Source organism: Neofelis nebulosa, chromosome 6, assembly GCF_028018385.1.
Source record: "Neofelis nebulosa isolate mNeoNeb1 chromosome 6, mNeoNeb1.pri, whole genome shotgun sequence".
Lineage (NCBI taxonomy): Eukaryota > Metazoa > Chordata > Mammalia > Carnivora > Felidae > Neofelis > Neofelis nebulosa.
The window spans coordinates 78,023,927-78,044,845 of record NC_080787.1 but is presented as its reverse complement, the minus strand read 5'-3'; the positions used below and the strand labels follow the sequence as shown (position 1 = coordinate 78,044,845).

The 20,919-nt window shown below is 34.9% G+C and overlaps 1 protein-coding gene across 3 annotated transcripts in view; it reads left to right on the top strand.

The window, feature by feature from the left end:
- UBE3D (ubiquitin protein ligase E3D) overlaps positions 1 to 20,919 on the top strand; it is a 248,345-nt gene that overhangs the window by 200,707 nt on the left and 26,719 nt on the right. The window lies entirely within an intron of this gene.

Sequence of the window (20,919 nt, the reverse complement as noted above, 5' to 3'; positions counted from 1 at the left end):
GTCTGGTGACAAGGTGGGAGAGAGAAATTGCTAACCCTTAGTGTCCCAGATTAAACCTAGAAAACTTGAAGGTGCCTGAAGTGGTCATAGGTTGATAGCTTATCCTGGGTCATGGGTGAGGGAAACCAAATCTTCTTTGCTAAAAGTATCTTCATTTTATAGTCTCAGGTTTTCCACTGCTTCAGCTCAACAAAATACAAGCCCACAATCAAAGATTACCAAACACACAAAGGAACTAAATAAATGAAATTAGTTATAATAGGTAACCTACAACAGACCTAGACCCTAAAAGTCTTTACACAATAATCCTAAAATATAGCTCCATAAGATGTGGAACATAAAATGACATTTTATGATACAGTTAAGAAATAGAAGATGGAATGACCAAAATATTCAAGCTACTGTTTAAAATCTCTAGGTATATCCAAAGCCAGAAGAAGGAAGGAAATAAATGCAATAGAGACCAAAAAGCCAATAGAACAGACCAATGAAACCAGGAGCTGTTTCTTTGAAAATATCAACAAAATATAAACCTTTAGCCAGACTAAGTTAAGAGAGTGAGGGAGAGAGGGACTCAAAAAATAAAATATAAAATGATAGAGGAGAAATTATAACCAACACCACAGAAACACAAGGGATTATGAAAGAATATTATGAAAAATCATATGGCAACACATTAAACAACCTAGAAGAAATGGGTGAAGTCCTAGAAATATATAATCTCCTAAAACTGAATCAGGAAGACGTAAAAAACTTGAACAGACCAATTACTAGCAATGAAATTGAATCAGTAATCAAAAAACTTCCAACAAACAAAAGTCCAGGACCAGATGGTTTCACAGGTGAATTCTGTGAAGAAGAGTTAATACCTATTCTTCTCAAACTGTTCCAAAAAAATAGAAATGGAAGAAATAGAAAGTAGAAATGGAAACTACAAAAAAAGAGAAATTGATTGCAATTTCTGATGAACATAGATGCAAAATTCTTCAACAAAATATTAGTAGAGCAAATCCAGCAATACATTGAAAAAACTATTCACAGTGGTCATATAGGATGTATTCTTGGGATACAAGGTGGTTCAATATTGCAAATCAATCAATGTGATACATCACACCAGTAAGATAAATGATAAAAACGATATAATCATTTCAATAGATGCAGAAAAAGCATTTGACAAAGTACGACATCCATTCATGATAAAAACTACCAACAAAGTAGGTTTAAAGTGAACATACTTCAACCTAATAAAGGCCATATATAAAAAACCCACAGTTAACATCATATTCAATGGTAAAACACTGAGAACTTTTCTTCTAAGATCAGGAACAAGATGAAGATTTCATCTTTTTCATTTTCACCACTTTTATTCAACATAGCACTGGAAGTCCTAGCCACAGCAATCAGACAAGAAAAAAAAGGCATCCACATTGGTAAGGAAGAAGTAAAACATTTACTATTTGCAGAAGATATGATACTATATAAAAAACCCTGAAGACTCCACCAAAAAAACTACAGAAACTGGTAAGTAAATTCAGTAAAGTCACAGGATACAAAATTAATACCCAGGAATCTGTTGTGTTTTTACACACTAATAATGAAGAAGCTGAAAGAGAATTTAAGAAAACAATCCCACTTATAATCATACAGAAAAGAATAAAGTACCTAGGAATAAACTTAATCAAGGAGGTAAAAGACCTGAAAACTATAAAATTGTTGATGAAAGAATTGAAGATGACACAAACAAATGGGAAGCTATTCCATGTTCATGGATTTGAACAACCAATATTGTTAAAATGTCCATATTACCCAAATCAATCTACAAATTTAATGCAATGTCTATAAAAATACCATCAGTATTGGGGAACCTGTGTGGCTCAGTCAGTTAAGTGTCCAATTCTTGAATTTGGCTCAGGTCATGATCTCACCAGTTTGTGAGTTCAAGTCCTGACTGTACAAAACCTGCTTGGGATTCTCTCTCTCTCTCCCTCTTTCTCTGACTCTCCTCTGCTCAAACTGTCACTCTCACAATAAATAAATAAACATAAAAAAATTCCATCAGTATTTTTCACATAACTAAAACAAATAATCCTAAAATTTGTATAAGACCACAAAAGACCCTAAATAGCCAACACAATTTGAAAAAGGAGAACAAAACTGAAGGTATCCAATCCCAGATTTCAAGATATAGAATAAAGCTGTAGCAATCAAAATGGTATGGTAGTGGCCCCAAAATAGACACATCGATCAATAGAACACAATGGAGAGCCCAGAAAGAAACCCATGATGATATGGCCAATTAATTCATGACAAAAGAAGCAAGAATATACAATGGGAAAAAGACAGTCTCTTCAACTCAAAATGGATTAGTGACCTAAATGTGAGACATGAACCATAAAACTGCTTGAAGGAAACATAGGCAATAATCTCTTTGACATCAGCCATAGAAACATTTTTCTAGATATGTCTCCTTTGGCAAGGGAAACAAAAGCAAAAAATAAACTATTGGAACTATACCAAAAGAAAAGCTTTTGCATACTGAAGGAAACCATCAACAAAACAAAACAAAAAAAGACAACCTACAGAATGGAAAAAGATATTGCATCGATGCATTTGAAAAGTAGTTAATATGCAAAATATATGAAGAAAAAAACTAAATAGTCCAATTAAAAAATAGGCAGAGGACATGAGTAGACATTTTTCCAAAGAAGATATACAGATGGCCATCAGACATGAAAAGATGCTCAACATAACTTATCATCAAGGAAATCAAAGCCACAATAAGATATTACCTTATTTCTGTCAGAATGACTAAAATAAAAAACACAAGAAACAACAAGTGTTGGCAAGGATGTGGAGAAAAAGGGACCCTTGTGCACTATTGATGGGAATGCAAGCTGGGGTAGCCACTATGGAAAACAGTATGCAACTTTATCAAAAAATTAAAAATAGAATTATCATTTGATCTAGTAATTCCACTACTGGGTATTTACCCAAAGAGTACAAAAACAGTAATTCAAAATGATACATGTGTGGAGTTATTTTTATAGAGTGTATTGTAAGTCCTGGGAAAGTGAATGGGGTAATTGCTGAAACATCAGCAATGTTCTGGTCTCAAGGCTGTTGAATGCAATAGCACCGTGAGACTCAGAACCCCATGATCCCCCAGGAGCCAGTTAGGGAACAGACCCACTGTAATCACCTGGCACCTTGAAATCGCACATCTTCCCTGCATGCTTTCATGTAAACAGCAGATGTGTGTCTGTTTATGCCTGGAGACTTTTTGTGTTTTCCTCTCATGCTTTGACATTCCTTGATGTTTATACCTGGTGACCATGAAATAAAGACTATGTAGAAACTGGCTACTACTGTTTTGCTGGCAGAGGCAGCCCTGCACATGCACTCAGTCTAAGTGTCTGAGAACATTTTCTTCAGTGTGCGGCTACATCTATGCACCCCAATGTTTATTTCAGCATTATTTACTGTAGCCAAGATATAGAAGCAACCCAAGTGTCCATCAATGGGTGAAGGGATAAAGAAGATGTGGGATACATATATACAGTGGAATATTATTCAGCCATAAAAAAGAGTGAAATCTTGCCATTTGCAACAACATAGATGGATCTAGAGGGTATAATGCTAAGTGAAATAAGTCAGATAAAGACAAATACTATATAATTTCAGTAATATGTTAACATAAGAAAGAAAACAAATGAACAAAGAAAAAAAGAGACAAAAAGTCTCTTAAATATAGAGAATAAACAGATGGTTGCCAGAGGGAAGGTAGGCGAGGAGATAGATGAAAAACGTGAAGAGGATTAAGAGTACGCTTATCATGGTGAGCCCTGAGAAGTGTATAGAATTGTTGAATCATTATATTGTACACCAGAAAATAATATAGCACGGTATGTGAATTATATTTAAATTAAAAACAAAGAAACAAAATATCTGGACCTACATGAAAAAGCACAAAACACAATTTTTAGAAAGGAAAAATGTAGTTGTTAACAAATGAACAGATAAAGACCAGATTCAATACAAGGGAAGAGAGAAATAAGCTAACTGGGAGATAGGCGCGAAGATGTAAACTGGAATACAAGGAAACACAACGAAAGAAGAAGGTGTAAAATAAGAAAGAAATGTTAAGAGCAGTGGAGAATGGAAAGAGAAGATCTATTACCACATTACATGAAGCATGATGCATGGAACAGTAGTGAAAGCCTCACCTGAGAGATGGTTAGAAATTCAGACCCCACCTCACCGCTGACCTCTTGAATCAGAATCTCCACTAGTCAATAAATCCCCACATGATTCATATGGCACCCAATGTTTGAAGAAGCACTAGGGGAACAAATGTATAATCAGAATCCCGGAGAGAGAGAAAATGAAGAGAATGAAGAAGAGGCAATATTTGAAGAGATGATGATTATACCTTTTCCAGAAATGATGGAAGATATGAATCCATCTATACCAAGAAGGATAAATCAAAAGAAATTTACACCTAGGAAAATTGTAATAAAACTGTAGAACACAAAGACCCCAAAAGAAATTCTGAATTAGCTAGAGAAGAAAGACAATTAAACTGACTTCAATAGTGACTTCACCAGGAACAATAGAAGCAGAAGACATTGCACTAAAATCTTTTAAGTGCTGAAAAAATAGCCACCTTTTAAGAATTAGTGCAAAATAAAGGTTTTTTCAGACAATTGAAAACCGAATTTATCAACAAATCTATACTTAGGAACTCCAAAAGGAAGTACTTAAGAAAGAAGACCCGTTATTCTAGGAGGAAGGTCTGAGAAGCAAGAAGGAGTGGTGAACAAAGAAATTGATACATTTATAAGCCTAAACAAACATTATTTGTACAAAATAATATCTAATTTGTGAGAGTTAAAACAAAGGTCAGAATGAACATACTTGACAACTAATATAAGTCTAGAGGAGTGATTAAAATTAGTGTTTCAAAACTTTTTAGGAACGCCTGGGTGACTCAGTCAGTTAAGCAACTGGCTCTTGATTTCAGGTCAGGTCATGATCTCACTGTTTGTGAGTCCCATGTCGGGCGCTGCACTGACACTGTGGAGCCTGCTTGGGATTCTCTTTCTCTTCGTCTCTCTGTGCCCCTCCTCTGCTCATGTGCTCTCTCTCTCTCTTAAAATAAATAAATAAATGTTTTTAAAAAATTGTATCATGTGAGAGAAGATTAAGCTGTTAATGATGGACTGTGCTGTGCTAAGTATTCATGTAAAATTTCAAGGATAACCCCTAAAATAATAGAAGTAAACAGTTGAAGTTTTCAAAAGAACATATAACTATACGAAAGAGTGCATGACTTCTGGTTTGATTTAAAAATAAAATTTTTAAAATTCATTTTAAATGTATGGATTAGTTTCTAGTATGGAATCAAGATATTACAGCATTACCTATTTAAGGCTAGCATTGTTGTTAATAGCCAGAAATTTTACATTATTCTAGTATCCAATTGAAGCTAGATTTCCATTTCAGTCTTGCTTCAAAAGTCATAATACTATAATATACTTCCTGGTGGACGCTTTTTAACTGATCACTCTATCACAGTTCTTCCACAAAATTATGGATATACAGTTGACCCTTGACCAACATGGAGGTTAGTGGCACTGACCGCCTATGCAGTCAAAATCCACATATAACTTTTGACTCCCCCCAAACTTAGCTACTAATAGCTTATTGTTAACTGGAAGCCTCATCAATAGCATAGTCAATTAACACATATTTTGTATGTTGTATGTATTGTATTCTAACAATAAAGTAAGCTAAAGAAAAATAAAATGGTATTAGGAAAATCGTAAGGAAGATGGCTGCCTCTGACGGTTGATTTTGGCTCAGCGCATGAACTCACTGTTAGTGAAATTAAGCCCTGTGATAGACTGACAGCCCAGAGCCTGCTTGGGATTTGTCTTCCTCTCTCTCTGCCCCTGCCCTGCTCTTGTATGCACTCTCTGTCTCAAAATAAATAAACATACTTAAAAAAAAGAAAATCATAAGGAAGAGAATATACATTTACAGTAATGTATTATATTTATTAAAAAATGTGTGCATAAGTGGACACACAGTTCAAATTCGTGTTGTTCATTTGTGTTGTATTTATTTTGATGATTTAATTGTCTCAAATTTGCCCTGTGGGAGCACCTTCAAGAGGGTTTCTTAGTTCTTTTGAAATGTCTCCCTCATTCTGTGAGCATTTTCTGGCACAAGATGTTCTAGGCTCATCTTATATTTTCCTTGTTCCAGCCCTGTAATTCACCATTTTACGAAGGAGCCATGGTTCCTTTCAGTGCGAAATGGTATTTAGATATACTTTTACAACAGTACGTCTAAATTCATCTGTTTCAATGGTATCCTATTGTACCAACCAATATAAATACCTTTATCTATTCATCTTTGGCTTCCATAAAAATTTCTGATCTGAACATATTAACACTAAGCTTTCATGTAGTTGTTCATTTTTTAGTATTTTTATACATTATACAGATATAATGTGATTAAAGGAAAGAACACAATCATATATCTGTATAGAAATTAGCATATATGACTCCTAGTTCTAGAATGTATTTCTGTGAAAGAAATGAATCTCATTTATTTCAAAAAGGAAAAATTAGATAAGAAATCTAATTAGTTTCCCAAATCCTGCTTTCACCCTCAAATCAATTCATCAGAGATGTCACCTGATTGGATCTGATAGGAGAGCCAAATGTATGGCAGACTTGTACAGCCACTCCTAAAACTGAAATATGAAATGTAATCTGTATGTAGAATGCAATTTGAAAACATTGGCCTCTTTCCACACAACCATAATTGCATCTAAGTTAAAACCACTTAATTCTGAAGGGGTACCTTTTTCCGTTTATTTACCACATCTTTCTGAGAAAATATTTTCAGTTTTCTTGAATTTTCTTTGTATTTGAAGCAGTTGGAAAAATAACTTGATGATTTCTATTCTTGGCTTAAAAGCTGGTCTTTCTCTATTTTTCTTTCCTATCTTATGCTTCTCACTTCCTTTTGTCCTTCTTTGCCTGTCTCAGTTTTGTTAGTTCATATCCTCTCTGGATATGGTCAGAGTCATCAGTGGTGGAAAAATGTGACTACAGGAAGTCTACCTTCATTTTTGAAACTAAATAGCTTGAGAGCCTTTTAATTTACACTCTTTTCAGAGATGGCATGGCAGTTTTAGGCTTTGTTAGTGATTTCTGACATTTAAATCTGTCAAATAGTGTGGAAGATGAAATCCAGGAACTTCACATTGGCAAAAAGACATATTAATTTCTTTACAATATATATCTTTTGAAGTTTTTCTTTTGGGAACTGTGACGACAAACTCTGAGAAAAGAGTTTTTTTGAGAACTATAAAAATGTGTGTCTAGTCCATGTGAAAAACGACCTACTTCTGGACAATTGGACATGTAGAGAAAACCTAGCACGTATATCATCTATAAATGTGACTTTCAAATTCTAATATTTATGAACAAGTCTTTCACAGTTTATGATAAATGATATTATAGGAACTAATTAAAAATGAGCAGATTTTTAAGTAACTTTCCACTTTTGCACTTCTTGGGACTCTGACTCAGGAATCATGCTTCTCTCATAAGGTGTTCAATAAACTACAATGTGTATGCTGTAGTTAATATCCACCATTAGCCTGGTTCTTTTAAATTGTTGAGGGATGTGTCTAAAAGAATGTTCAAAATATACTCTGTGACACATAAACAGTTTAATTCAAAGGTCAATGGAAATTTAAAAAATCCAAAAACACAATAGAAAGCATAACCAAATAGGAAGTCAGAATTCATTTCCTCTTATTTTTCATCCTCATTTATTTTGAAATGTAAACCAGCTTCTTAGGTTAATAGGCATTTATAAGATCATGTATATTTCATGTTAGTAGATATACAAAAATATTATCATGAATTGAGATCCTTTATAAAATTTTTTACACAGAAAGCTTTTTGTCTTTATCCATTCAGGCTGCTATAACAGAATCCTATAGGCTAGCTCATAAACAACAGAAATTTATTTCTCAGTGTCCTAATCCAAGTCCAAGATCAAGGAATTGGTAGAGTTCATATCTGGTTGAGGGTCCACTTCCTCATTCATAGATGCTATCTTCTTACTGTGTCTTCATATGTTGGAAGGGGTGAGGAGTTCTCTGGAGTCTCATTTACATATATGAGGGCTTCATATATATATGGGTGCTAATCCTATTCATGAGGGGTTCCCTTCTACGATCTACATCCTCCAAATTACCATCTCATTGGGGATTAGGTTTTAACATGAATTTTTGGGAAATATGAATGTTCAGTCTGAAGCACTTTTTATTTAGAAATCAAATTCTTTTTGATAAACAATATTTTGTACAGTCACCTATTCACAGAAGGGTGAATAATAACAATTATAATTCAGTTATGGCTACCATTCATTGAGCATCTACTATATCCTCGGTTTTCATATATATCTCATTTAATCTCATGGCAATTCTACAAGTTAGAAGTTTCTGGGTGGGAAACCCAGTTTCTGGGTGGGAAACTGAAGCTCACTGAGCCTTAAGTAACTTCCCTATGACCCCACAGACTGAAAATAAGGGGTAATGGAAAAACCTAAGTCTTGCTGAAAAAAAATTCATAAAACACTTTTCATTATATCATATGGTCCCTGAACAAGTTACAGTGCAGTTTAAATATACTTATTTCTTCGAATTGCTCTCACTGTCCACGTACTGAAACATGAACCCTGATTCCTAGGCTCATGCTTTCATTTTTGTTTATACTCAGCAAAAATTGCGTAGAATTATGTACAATTATTTTTCATGGTCATAATAGGCCCTAACAAATATGTATTAACTGAGTGCAAAACTGATTCCAGAGCAATCTCATTTTTGTGCTTTTAAAGGACAATAGCACCTTAATATACACTGACCTGTGGAGGGTTGTATGTTGCCAGAGACTTGGACAGTTCTGGTTCCCAGATCTCTACAGCAGAATATATATATATATATAAAAAGATTTCCTTCCTGAAACAACAACTCCTCCCTGTGGAATAGCTTTTAGGCCACCTGGCATTTTATAAATATGATATCATTCAGCTAATCATTTCCTGAGTTGTGTTGGGGTCTGAATGTAGATCATGTTTATACAAACCTCAGTGTATGTTTTTTTGTGTGTTTTAAAAAAGTGAACTCCATGACAGTTGCTACAAATGTCTCAGCTTCATTTTCCAAGGTATCTCACCAAGGTCAATAATTAAGAAACTGACTTGCTGTTCCTTTGGTCACTATCATGAGAGCTTGAAGATAAGTAAAATTTGTACTGTGCAAAGATTCAGAGTAGCAGCTGGATACTACATGTTCTAATATATTGTCTGTCTATGAAATGCTGTAAAAAAATCCAATAAAATGCCACTCTAACTACTTTTTAAGTGGAAAAATCCCATTACACCAATCACATTGAGACACTGAATAATATATTCTTTACTCCTCATTGGAATTTCCCTCATTATGTTTTTCACAAGGCTTTCTCATTTTCCCCTGAATACGTGTGCTTTAACTGAAGTTAAATTCTTCAGTATCATGAGACTTGTGCTTCAAAGGGAGATAAGAAGAAGATCCAAATTATTCAAACAAGACCTCTTTTATCTTCATAGATTGGAACCAAAAGGTCTGCTTAACTCCAGTACCCATGATAGGGTCTTTTCCTTCCTGAAAGACCACAAATAGTCAAGGATGAAGCTTGTGCTCCTGACACCTCAGCGCCCAGAAAATTGCTCTCTCCCTCTCAGTTGGTATTTCTGCACTCTTGCACGAGTGCTACCAAGGGCTGGCAGGAAGCAAGTTTGGAACAAAACTAATGCTTTCCATTTCAAGTGGACCAAGGATCCTAGAGGTAGAAGCAGTCTTCAAGAGCCCGTTTCATCTTACAACAAGGCTCTGCCGTTCATCCTGCTGGAATCTGGGTTGCTTCGGAAACTCCGCTTGTTACCTAGAGATGTGAGAAGTCTTGATTGACCTGTCCTGCTTCTAGAGCTAATAGAACTGTCAGCTCTCCTGTCACTCAGCCATCACCAGACCTCAAATATAATAAAAGCCTTGAAGGTAATATGGGAAGTGGAACATCCCAAGGGCACAACCTTCTCAAAAATGAGGCTGTGTGTTGAACTAAATACTTTACCTCAAATGTCTGAATTCATGGCAAAGGGGAGTGAACGTGATACAGCCTTGTATTTTTTTATCAGTATAATTTTCTTTTCCATTTCAGCATGTTCATATCACTTCAATCTGTGAACATCCCAAGGGTAGCAATGTAAAGTCGAACCTGGCAAGGTCAGAAAAGGTCACTCAGAGAAGGCAATGATTTGTGTGTGTGTGTTGGAGGATATATTTGAATAACAACAGTTACTTGTAAGGGATGCTTTGCTTGTCTAAAGGAAAACTAAAACCCAGGTTTCAGTCAATAACTATTAAACTTTGTTCAATTTATTGAATCAGCCAACATATGTTGAGCTCCTTATCTTGATTGGCATTGTTCTCTCTGCTGGGGTTGGACACAGAAGACTTACTCTGACAGAGGCTGTTAATGCTCATAAAATACCCATGTTCTCCTTCACAATGTGAAGGACAGACAATGTGACTAAGTTCTGACCAATGAGATCTGAGCAGAGATGAACCACTTCCAGACCTGACCCCTGAAAACATACCACATGACTCTCCAGGTCTCTCTCCCCTTGCCATGTGACTTTAGAGAACACAGGTTCCAGATGGCATCACTGCAAGGTAGAAACAACCTGGATTCCTGGGCTTCTGCTTAGAAAAGAATGCCCTGGAGAGCGACCCTACCCAGTCAGATTTTGAATAAATGAAAATAAACTTTTGTTTTATGAACCTGTTGGGATTTCAAGGTTTGTTTCTCATCAGAATATAGATTATCCCAGTGGTTTATTAAGCGTGGTATACAGACTGGCAGCATCAGCAGACCTAGGAACTTATTAGAAATGCACATCCTTGGGCTTACCTGATATTTTCTAAATTAGAAACTCTGATGATGGGACATAGGTGTCTATTTTAATAAACCTTCCAGGTGATTCTGATGCACATTGAAGTTTGAGAAGCATGACTCTAAACTATCTTGTCAGTACAGACATAATCCTTGATCTCAAGTTTCTCATAGTCTAGAGACCCTAGATCTCTAAGTCTAACAGACAGATGCCCTTATATTCTACACTCTTGTCAGTTTTCCCAAGACCCTCTTGCTTTAACTGAAATCAGGCTCTTCCTTGAGGACAGGGCATCCCTTGTAGCTATTCAAAGTGGGGCTATTCTTTTACTACTCACCTTCCATACCATGTGGTTGGAGATGGAATTGGTATTCACTTTGCTTCTTCCAACTTAGTATTCTCTTACTCTCTTTCAAAGTCTTTTCCTTTGAAACCCATAATATTCAGCTATATCACTTCATCTTTCTCTTGGCTCATGTCATCTGGTAGTCCCTCTGCCTCTTTCATTTGTTGATAATTTTGGCATCTGGATCAAAGTCTTCACCCCTACCAAGAATATGGATCACTTTTATGCACATTTATACTTGCTGAAGTTTCTCCCAAGTAAAATAAATTCATGAATCTCAGATATCCACATAAGTTTCTATTCCATTTCTTCTCTCCCCGTTCAAAACTCAATTTCTTGAAGAATTGTCTACAATCATTATTTCATTCTTAACTCCTTTCAAAATGATTACAGTCTAATTTATTCCCTCAACAGTCCACCAAAATACCTTTTGTGAAGGTAAAAAATATCGTCTGTGTTGCTGAAGTCAATGGATAATCCACATATTATAATAAAATTGTAAAAAAACAAAGACAAACAAAGAATTTCCAAAGTAGCAAGAGAGAAGTGACTCATTACATACAGGGGATCCACAATAACATTAACAGCTCATTGTTCATCAAAAGCCATAGAGGACAGGGGTGCCTGTGTGGCTCAGTAGGTTGAGTGTCCGACTTTGGCTGAGGTCATGATCTCACAGTTCCTGAGTTTGAGCCCTGTGTTGGGCTCTGTGCTACGGCTCAGAGCCTGGAGTATGCTTTGGATTCTGTGTCTCCCTCTCTCTCTCTGCCCCTCCCCTGCTCACACTCTGTCTCTCTTTCAAAAAATAAAGAAACAGGGGCGCCTGGGTGGCTCAGTTGGTTAAGCGTCCGACTTCAGCTCAGGTCATGATCTCGCGGTCCATGAGTTCAAGCCCCGCGTTGGGCTCTGTGCTGACAGCTCAGAGCCTGGAGCCTGTTTCAGATTCTGTGTCTCCTTCTTTCTCTGACCCTCCCCTGTTCATGCTCTCTCTCTCTCTGTCTCAAAAATAAATAAATGTTAAAAAAAATTCAACAAATAAAGAAACATTAAAAAAATTAAAAAAAAAAAAAGAAACCATAGAGGGCTGAAGGTAATGGATGACATATTATAAGTACTAAAAGAAAAAAATTGTCAACCAAAAATTCTATACTGGCAAAATTATCCTTCAGCAATGAAGGAAAATTAAGATATTCTGAGATAAATATAAGCTAAAGAATTTGATTACTAGTAGATTTGCTCTATAAGGTAGAGCTAAAGGAAGTTAATTAAGTTTTTCTTTTATGGTTCATGCTTTTTGTGTCCTATGTAAGAAATCTTCACTTACTGAAAGCTCATAAAATTTTACTACCATGTTTTCTTTTGGAAGATTTTTAGTTGTAGCTTTAATATTTAGGACTATAATCCATTTCAATTTAACTTTCGTATATACCATGAAGTAAAGTTTGAGATTCATCTTTTTTCCATATTGATATTGAATTGTTTCAGCACTGTTTGTTGAGATGACTATATTTTCTCTGCTGAATTACCTTTGCACCTACAGAGAAAAAAATCAATTGACTGTATACATATGGGTCTATTTCTGGTCTCTATAATCAGTTCCTTACATCAATATCACACTATCTTAATAACTAGCTTTAGAGTAAGTCTTGAAATCCATTATTGTAAGTCCTCTAACATTTTCTTCTTTTTCAAAAATTGTTTAACTGTTCTAGATCCTTTGCCTTTCCATATAAATTTAAGAATTGACTTGTCAGTTTCTACTATAATAAAAAAACTGGTTGTATTATTATTATTATTTTTTTTTTTTTTTTTTGGAATGGCATTGAATCTAGAGATCAGTTTGGGCAAAATTGATACTAACATTGGGTCTTTCAATCCACGAAAACAGTATCTCTTTTTCTCAGAAATGTTTTGTAGTTTTTAGTGTATGGGTCTTGACCATATTTTGTTAAATTTATCTCTAAGCATTTCATGATTTTTATGCTATTTAATTGTCTTTAAAATTATACTATCAACCATTCATTGTAAGTTATAGAAATACGATTTTTTAAAAAATATATTGACTTTGTAACCTGTGAACTTGCTGAACTTACTGGTTAGCTTTAGTAACTTTTAGGTAGATTCCTTAGGATTTTCTACATGGATAAACATGTCATCTGTGAATAAAGACAACTGAATTTCTTCCTTTCCAATCTACATGTGCCTTTTTCTTTTTTATTATTATTTTTTTTCAACTCGCAGCACTGGCTAGGACTTCTGGTACCATTAGTATGACTAGTAGGCTGTATTTGGGTTCTTCTCTTTATACTACACCCTGAAAACCCTTCAGCCAGTAAGCTGGCATGATTATAGGGCCCCCTTCATTTGTCTGGATCATAGTTCTACACTGCTTGATGTCCATTGGATGAAAATAGTCATTTCCCATATTTATCTGGATTTCTAGGTGCTTATGGCAGGATGGAAATTCTTATAACAGTTAATATTTCAAAGTCAGTGTGAATGGTCCATCTAAGAGACATTTCAAGCAAATACTTCTATATACTCCAAGATTTATACTTTTATTATACTAGATCACTAAAAAATTATGTACCATAGAAATTCCTTCATAGGATAGTAATTTAACATTATATTCTCAACATTTTTTGAGTACTGATCTTAGTAATGGTCACACAAAGAATATTTGTACGTCTTTTATAAAGCTGTGCATGGAAGAAATTGTGTTCAATGCCCCATCTCTAACCATGGACACAATGACATATCCTTAGAACTTAGTGCTAGGAAACTTGATAACTCTCACATTACTGCTCTGTTGTCTGTATGACTGCTGCAAATTATTTAACTTCACTGATTTGCATTTATGGGGATATGCTCAGTGTCTGGAACACATCATATCATAAGTGGTAGTGGCATTTCTAAAATTGTTGTAGAATTCCAGTAATTCTAATTATATCTAAATTTAAATCTCTGTTTAAATAGATTGTTCAATACAAATCACAAAATACCATGTTACAAGTCTTCTGTCATCAGTGTTTTTTGGAGGCCCATTTGTGATAAAAAAAAATGTAATTCCTGAAGTATTCTGGGTGGATTTTGGGGATATGTAATTCCTTCCAGTTTTCAAAATGCTACTCAGGACAAGCAAGAACATTCTTAAGGGTTCTTTATTGTAAATCCTCCTTGGTCAGTTAATTGATGGAGTTGGAGATTTTTTTTTTTTTAATTCAGCACTTCTCCTAGGTTTCAGTTTGATCCTATGTCAATGATGATGAAGAAACCATTACAATTTAGGTGTTAACCATAAAAATGCAATATGGATGCTTAATATGAAGGATTTAAAAAAATGTTTATTTTTAAGAGAGAGAGAGAGCACACACATACATGAACAAATGAAGGAGGAGCAGAGAGAAAAGGAGAGAGAATCCCAAGCAGACTCCAGTGCTGTCAGTGCAGAGCCCTACATAGGGCTTGAAGCTATGAACCATGAGATCATGACTTGAGTTGAAATCAAGAGCTGGATGCTTAACTGACTGAGCCACGCAGGCGCCCCATATGAAGGATTTAATTAGATCAGTTACTCTCAAGGTTATTATAAAGGGGGTATTCAATTCCTGTTGTTCAAATTGTTTCAAGCTTGAGAAAATGTCACTTCCCGGATCTTCAGGTCTATTATTTATCTAATGTCTAACCCAAGTTAACCTTTTGAATGATGGTTGTTTGGAAAAGCTAGCTGAAATATATTGTTCTAAGGGACTATTGACATATGGGATACCAAATGAAGCTTATGCATTTGTTCTTTAAAGAAATTTCTTCCCTTTTATCCTTTAAGATAAAAACTTAAGGAAGAATTAGAATAGAACTAATATATATATAAAATGGAATATTACTCAGCTGTCAAAAAGAATGAAATCTTGGCATTTTCAGTGATGTGGTTGGAGCTACAGTATATTATGCTAAGCAAAATAAGTCAGTCATAGAAAGACAAATAACATATGATTCACTCGTATGTGGAATTTAAGAAACAATACAGATGAACATATGGGACAGGGAAAAAGAGAGAGAGAAACAAACCATGGAAGACTCTTAAAGACAGAGAACAAACGGAGGATTGATGTAGAAAGGTGGGTGGGGGTGGTCTAGAAGGGTGATGTGTATTATTAAGGAGTGCACTTGTGATTATTGTGCGTAAGTGATGAATCACTGAGTTCTCTCGAAACAATATTATACTGTCTGTTACCATATTACACTGATTATAATTTAAATAAAAATTTGAAAAGGAAAAAGAAAGAAGCAATAGGCTGGCACAGTTAAAGCATGATTATTTTGGTCACTCTGATGATGTGCACCTACCTAACAGATTTTCCATGGCCAAACTAAATCCATCTGGACACCTGCCTGTGTGAGCAAGATGCTGTACTGATTTTCATGACATGAACTGGATCCTTCATTGACTTAATAAAATAACTGGTTTTCTGGCACTATATACATTGTTATTCTTTTAGTTATAAAAGAAGCAACTCAAAATCATGTTAAGATCCATGGAAACAAAACTTGCCAAACATGCTATAACAATAATGGCATATCTTCATTTATTTACTTCTGAAACTATAAACTGGAAAGAGCTATGTAAGTAAGGATGATAATAATGTTCTTGTATGAGCTCCTTAGCTACCCAAACCAAATAACAGGAAATAAAATCATTTTTTACTCACAATCATCTGCCCAATTATGTCACACTGTGCAAAATGAAACACAGGACATTCATGGGACAAGAAAGCCTAGTGGGTCTGCTTAATAAAAATACAAAGTAAAAACTATGAAGGTCCACATAGAATATTTTGAGAAAGCCATCCTTTTAAGGATTCCCATAGAGTCTGCTGGGAGAAGAGTTTCAATGATCAGAGGTTCTAAGGATCACTTTGGTGACTGCTAACTCTTGATATTAACAGAAATGTCTCATCATTGCTAAATGGTGTGTTTTTTTTTTTCACAGATCAGTGAAATTCCATTACATTCTACAAGTATTTATTGGGCCCCTATCATGTTGGTATCTAGTATTATGTCAGGGACTGAGTAGTTAGAATTTGGCATTTTGAGGCACATTATCAGTGTGCATTTATCTGACATCATAGAATGACAAAATAGTTGAGAGCAAAAGCTCATGAATAATTTTTTTTCAATCAATCATGTACATATTACATGTACTTTAAGAATTGAGAGGTATAAGAATACCAGGTGATGTAGAATGTTGGACAATGTTTCATGTATAACATGAGATTTGAACTGTACTTTGGAGAACAGATAGAATTTAGAGTGAAAGGAAAAGAATGGAAAAAATATCTCTGTACCATCTATCTATCGATCTATCATCTATCATCTATCTTTCATCTATATTTTGGTGGAGAGCAGCTTGAATTGAGTCACTGTAATTAGATAGAGTAAATCTGAATTTCCAAAGACATGAGAATAATTACTTGATGTAATGAAATAATCAGGAGAAAAAGTTTTGAAAGTTCCAATAAAGATTACATCAGTAATAATGTTTTTGCTGTAGCATATAATATTCTTCTTCTTTCCCACCACATATAACTCATTTATCACCCAAATCCAGTTCAAATTCATTTATGTTTTAAGTCTCCACTTCACCTTGTGCTGTGTAGACACAAACCTAAATTGGCACATCCACTTAATATAAGCTCTGATCCAGGCCCTGTAAACAATGGTCAAAGATGATGCCAGAATGGTGCAAAGTTGACTGCCTTTAGCTACTTCTTAAGTATTATTATTTATGTTCTTAGAAAAAAATTATCTGTGTGAGTTATATATCAACTGGATACCTGACTCCAAGGAAATATGAAGGTCTTATCTAGGTGCTTATACCTTATACACAGTGGTTTTACACATACAGGATACTGAATACATATTTTCTGAATAAATGAATAGATTAATAAATACATTTAGGCTCTTTACAGGCTTTAATCCTTTCAGAGTGATTGGCATGTGCTGCTGTTGTGATTCTGGAGTTTTTATGGTGAGGGGATTTTTAATTTACTCAATAAATGAGACAGATAATTCTTTGGATACTTCTTGAACAACTTGAATTCTCTCAGCTATAATCAGAAGTAGATTTTTTTTAAAGTAGATTTTAGGGGCACCTGGGTGACTTAGTTGGTTAAGCACCTGACTTCAGCTCAAGTCATGATCTCATGGTTTGTGAGTTCAAGCCCCGCGTTGAGCTCTTTGCTGACAGCTTGGAGCTTGGAAGCTGCTTCAGATTCTGTGTCTCCCTCTCTCTCTGCTCCACTCCTGCTCACTCTCTATCTCTGTCTCTCTCTCTCTCAACAATAAATAAAAATTAAAAAATTAAAAAGTTAAGAAAGTGGATTTTATTAAAATTATATGTGAAATAATAAAATTATAGAGAAGTAATATTTTACTAGCCAAAAATTAAATCTACATCTGTTATTTATTAAACTATCTCAACCCACCTCTCAGTGTGATGGGGATCACTTTCTATGTCCCTGAATTCTCTCCTGCCCAATTCTTTTTTTTTTAAGTTTATTTATTTATTTTGAGAATGAGAGAGAGCACATGTGCATGATCAGGGGAGTGGCAGAGAGAGAGGGAGAGAGAGAGAGAATCCAAAGCAGGCTCCATGCTGTCAGCACATGGGACTTGATCTCCTATATTGAGATCATGACCTGAGCTGAAGCTAAGAATCTGATGCTTAAATGAGCCACCCAGGTGCCCCTCTTATGCCCAATTCTTATGAAACCTAAGTTCATAATGTGGCTTTTCTAACTGAGTGAGATTTTATCTCACTCTGAATCAAATTTTCAACCCACTTTTAATAATTGTTCATGCTGCACTTTTTTCTTTGATCAGATTTTTAAAAATACATTTGTCATGTATGTGTTTTGTAAGCCTCAAACCCTCTTTTAAAAATAATAAAGCATAAAGAAACATACATTTTCAAAACACATACTCTGCTTCAGTAATTGTGTTAGGTATTACAGATAGAAGTCAAAACTTGATTAGTAAATTATAGGAAAGAACACTGAAGCCTAATGAAAATTGGTAAAATTTTTCTACCCCCTAAATATATGTCAATTTGAAGGATAATATAACTCTTTCATAGGTCTAGAAGTAGGAAAGGACTAAAGAGGCATTTAACACAACTTTTTATAAATGTGTTCCACAAAACACTATTGCAGAAGACAGTTTTAGTTTCAAGAATTAAATAAATACTTCCTGTGGTCAAGTAATGACAGTACAAAATCAATGGTGGGTACAATTGCTGGTGCCTTAGCACAAATCAGGAGAGTGGCTCCAAAGTGTACTAGTCATCATTGTATTCTTCACTGCCACACACTTTCAGTAAAAACAAATAAAAAAACCCCTGATACCTCATTGTAATTTTGATTTGCATTTCCCTAATGATGAATGATGTTGAGCATCTTTTCATGTGTCTGTTGGCCATCTGGATGCCTTTTTTGGAAAAATGTCTGTTCAGGTCTTCTGCCCATTGTCTAATAGGAGTTGTTGTTGTTTTTTTTGTATTGAGTTAGAAGTTATTTATCTATTTTGGATAGTAACCCTTTTTTGGATATACCATTTGCAAATATCTTACCACATTCAGTAGGTTGTGGTTTTTTATTATTATTAATGGTTTCTTTTGTTGCAAAGAAGGTTTTTAGTTTGAGGTAGTTCCAAGAGTTTATTTTTGCTTTTGTTTCCCTTGTTAAAGGAGACATATCTAGAAAAGTGTTGCTATGGCTGATGTCAAGGAAATGACTGCCTGTAATTTCTAGGATTTTTATGGTTTCAGGTCTCATGTTTAGGTCCTTAATCCATTTTGAGTCTGTTTTTGTGTATGGTGTTAGAAAGTGGTCCAGTTTCACTCTTTTACATGTAGCTGTCCCATTTTCCCAAAACCATTTGTTAAAAAGACTGTCTTTTCCCCATTGTATATTTTTGCCTTCTTTGTCATAGATCAATTGACTATATAATCATGGGTTTATTTCTGGGATCTCTAGTCTATTCTATTGATCTATGTGTCTATTTTTGTGCAAATACCCTACCGTTTTGATTACCACAGCTTTGTAGTATATCTTGAAATCTGTGATTGTGATATATCCTGCTTTGTTCTTTTCAGGATTGCTTTGGTTATTCAGGGTCTTTTGTGGTTCCATACAAATTTTAGGATTATTTTTTCTAATTGTCTGAAAAATACTGTTAGTATTTTGATAGGGATTGCATTGAATCTGTAGGTTGCTTTATAAGCAACGTTTGTTGCTTATATTGTTATAAGGACGTTTTAACAATATTAACTCTTCTAACACATGAGCATGGGATATCTTTCCAGTTGGTTTCTGTCATCTTCAAATTCTTTCATCAGTGTTTTATCATTTTTGTAGTACAGGTCTTTCACCTTTTTGGCTCAGTTTATTCCTAGATATTTTATTCTTTTTGGTACAATTGTAAATGATGTGGTTTTTTAAATTTCTCTTTCTGCTACTTCATTATTAGAGTATCGAAATGCTACTGATTTCTGGGTATTAATTTGTATCCTGCCATTTTACTGAATTCATCATTACTTCTAGTAGTTTTTGGTAGAGTCTTTAGGATTTTCTGTATATAGTATCATATTATCTGCATATAGTGACAGTTTAACTTCTTTACCAATATGGATGCCTATTATTTCCTTTTCTTGTCTGATTACTGTGGCTAGGACGTTCAGTACTATGTGTTATGCTAAGTGAAATAAGTCAGACTGAGAACGACAAATACCATATGATTCTACTCATAAGTGGAATCTAAAAAAAATGAATAGGGACGCCTGGGTGGCTCACTCGGTTGGGCGTCTGACTTTGGCTCAGGTCATGACCTCGTGATTCATGGGTTTGAGCCCCGCATCAGGCTCTGTGCTGACAGCCTGGAGCCTGTTTCAGATTCTGTGTCTCCCTCTCTCTCTGCCCCTCCCCTGCTCATGCTCTGTCTCTCTCTGTCTCAAAAATAAATAAAAACATTTAAAAAAATTAAAAAAAAAAGAATAAATAAACAGAAAGCAGAATTAGGCCTATAAATACAGAGAACAAACTGATGGTTCCCAGAGGGGAGGGAGTTGGAGATTGGACAAAATGGGGGGGGGGGGAGGGGGAGATGGAGATATAGACTTTCCATGAAATGAATAAGTCATGGGAATAAAAAGCACCATATAGGGAATACAGTCAATGATATTGTAATAGTGATGTAATGGGACACATGGTACCTATACTGTGGTGAGCATACCATGATGTCTAAACTTGTCAAATCACTAAGTTGTATGGCTGAAACTAATGTAACATTATGTGTCAACTATACTCAGATAAAAAATTAAACAAACAAACCCCTAAAAGCAGACAAACAAAAGCTAGTTTTACTTAGTAATGTCCTCAATGGAGCAGTAAAAATTATTAAAGTTATTAAGTCTTGGCTATTGAGCACATTATTTTTAGTAATCTAGGTAGATAAATGGTAATTGTGCACAAAACATTTCTACTGCATGTGAAGTAGGA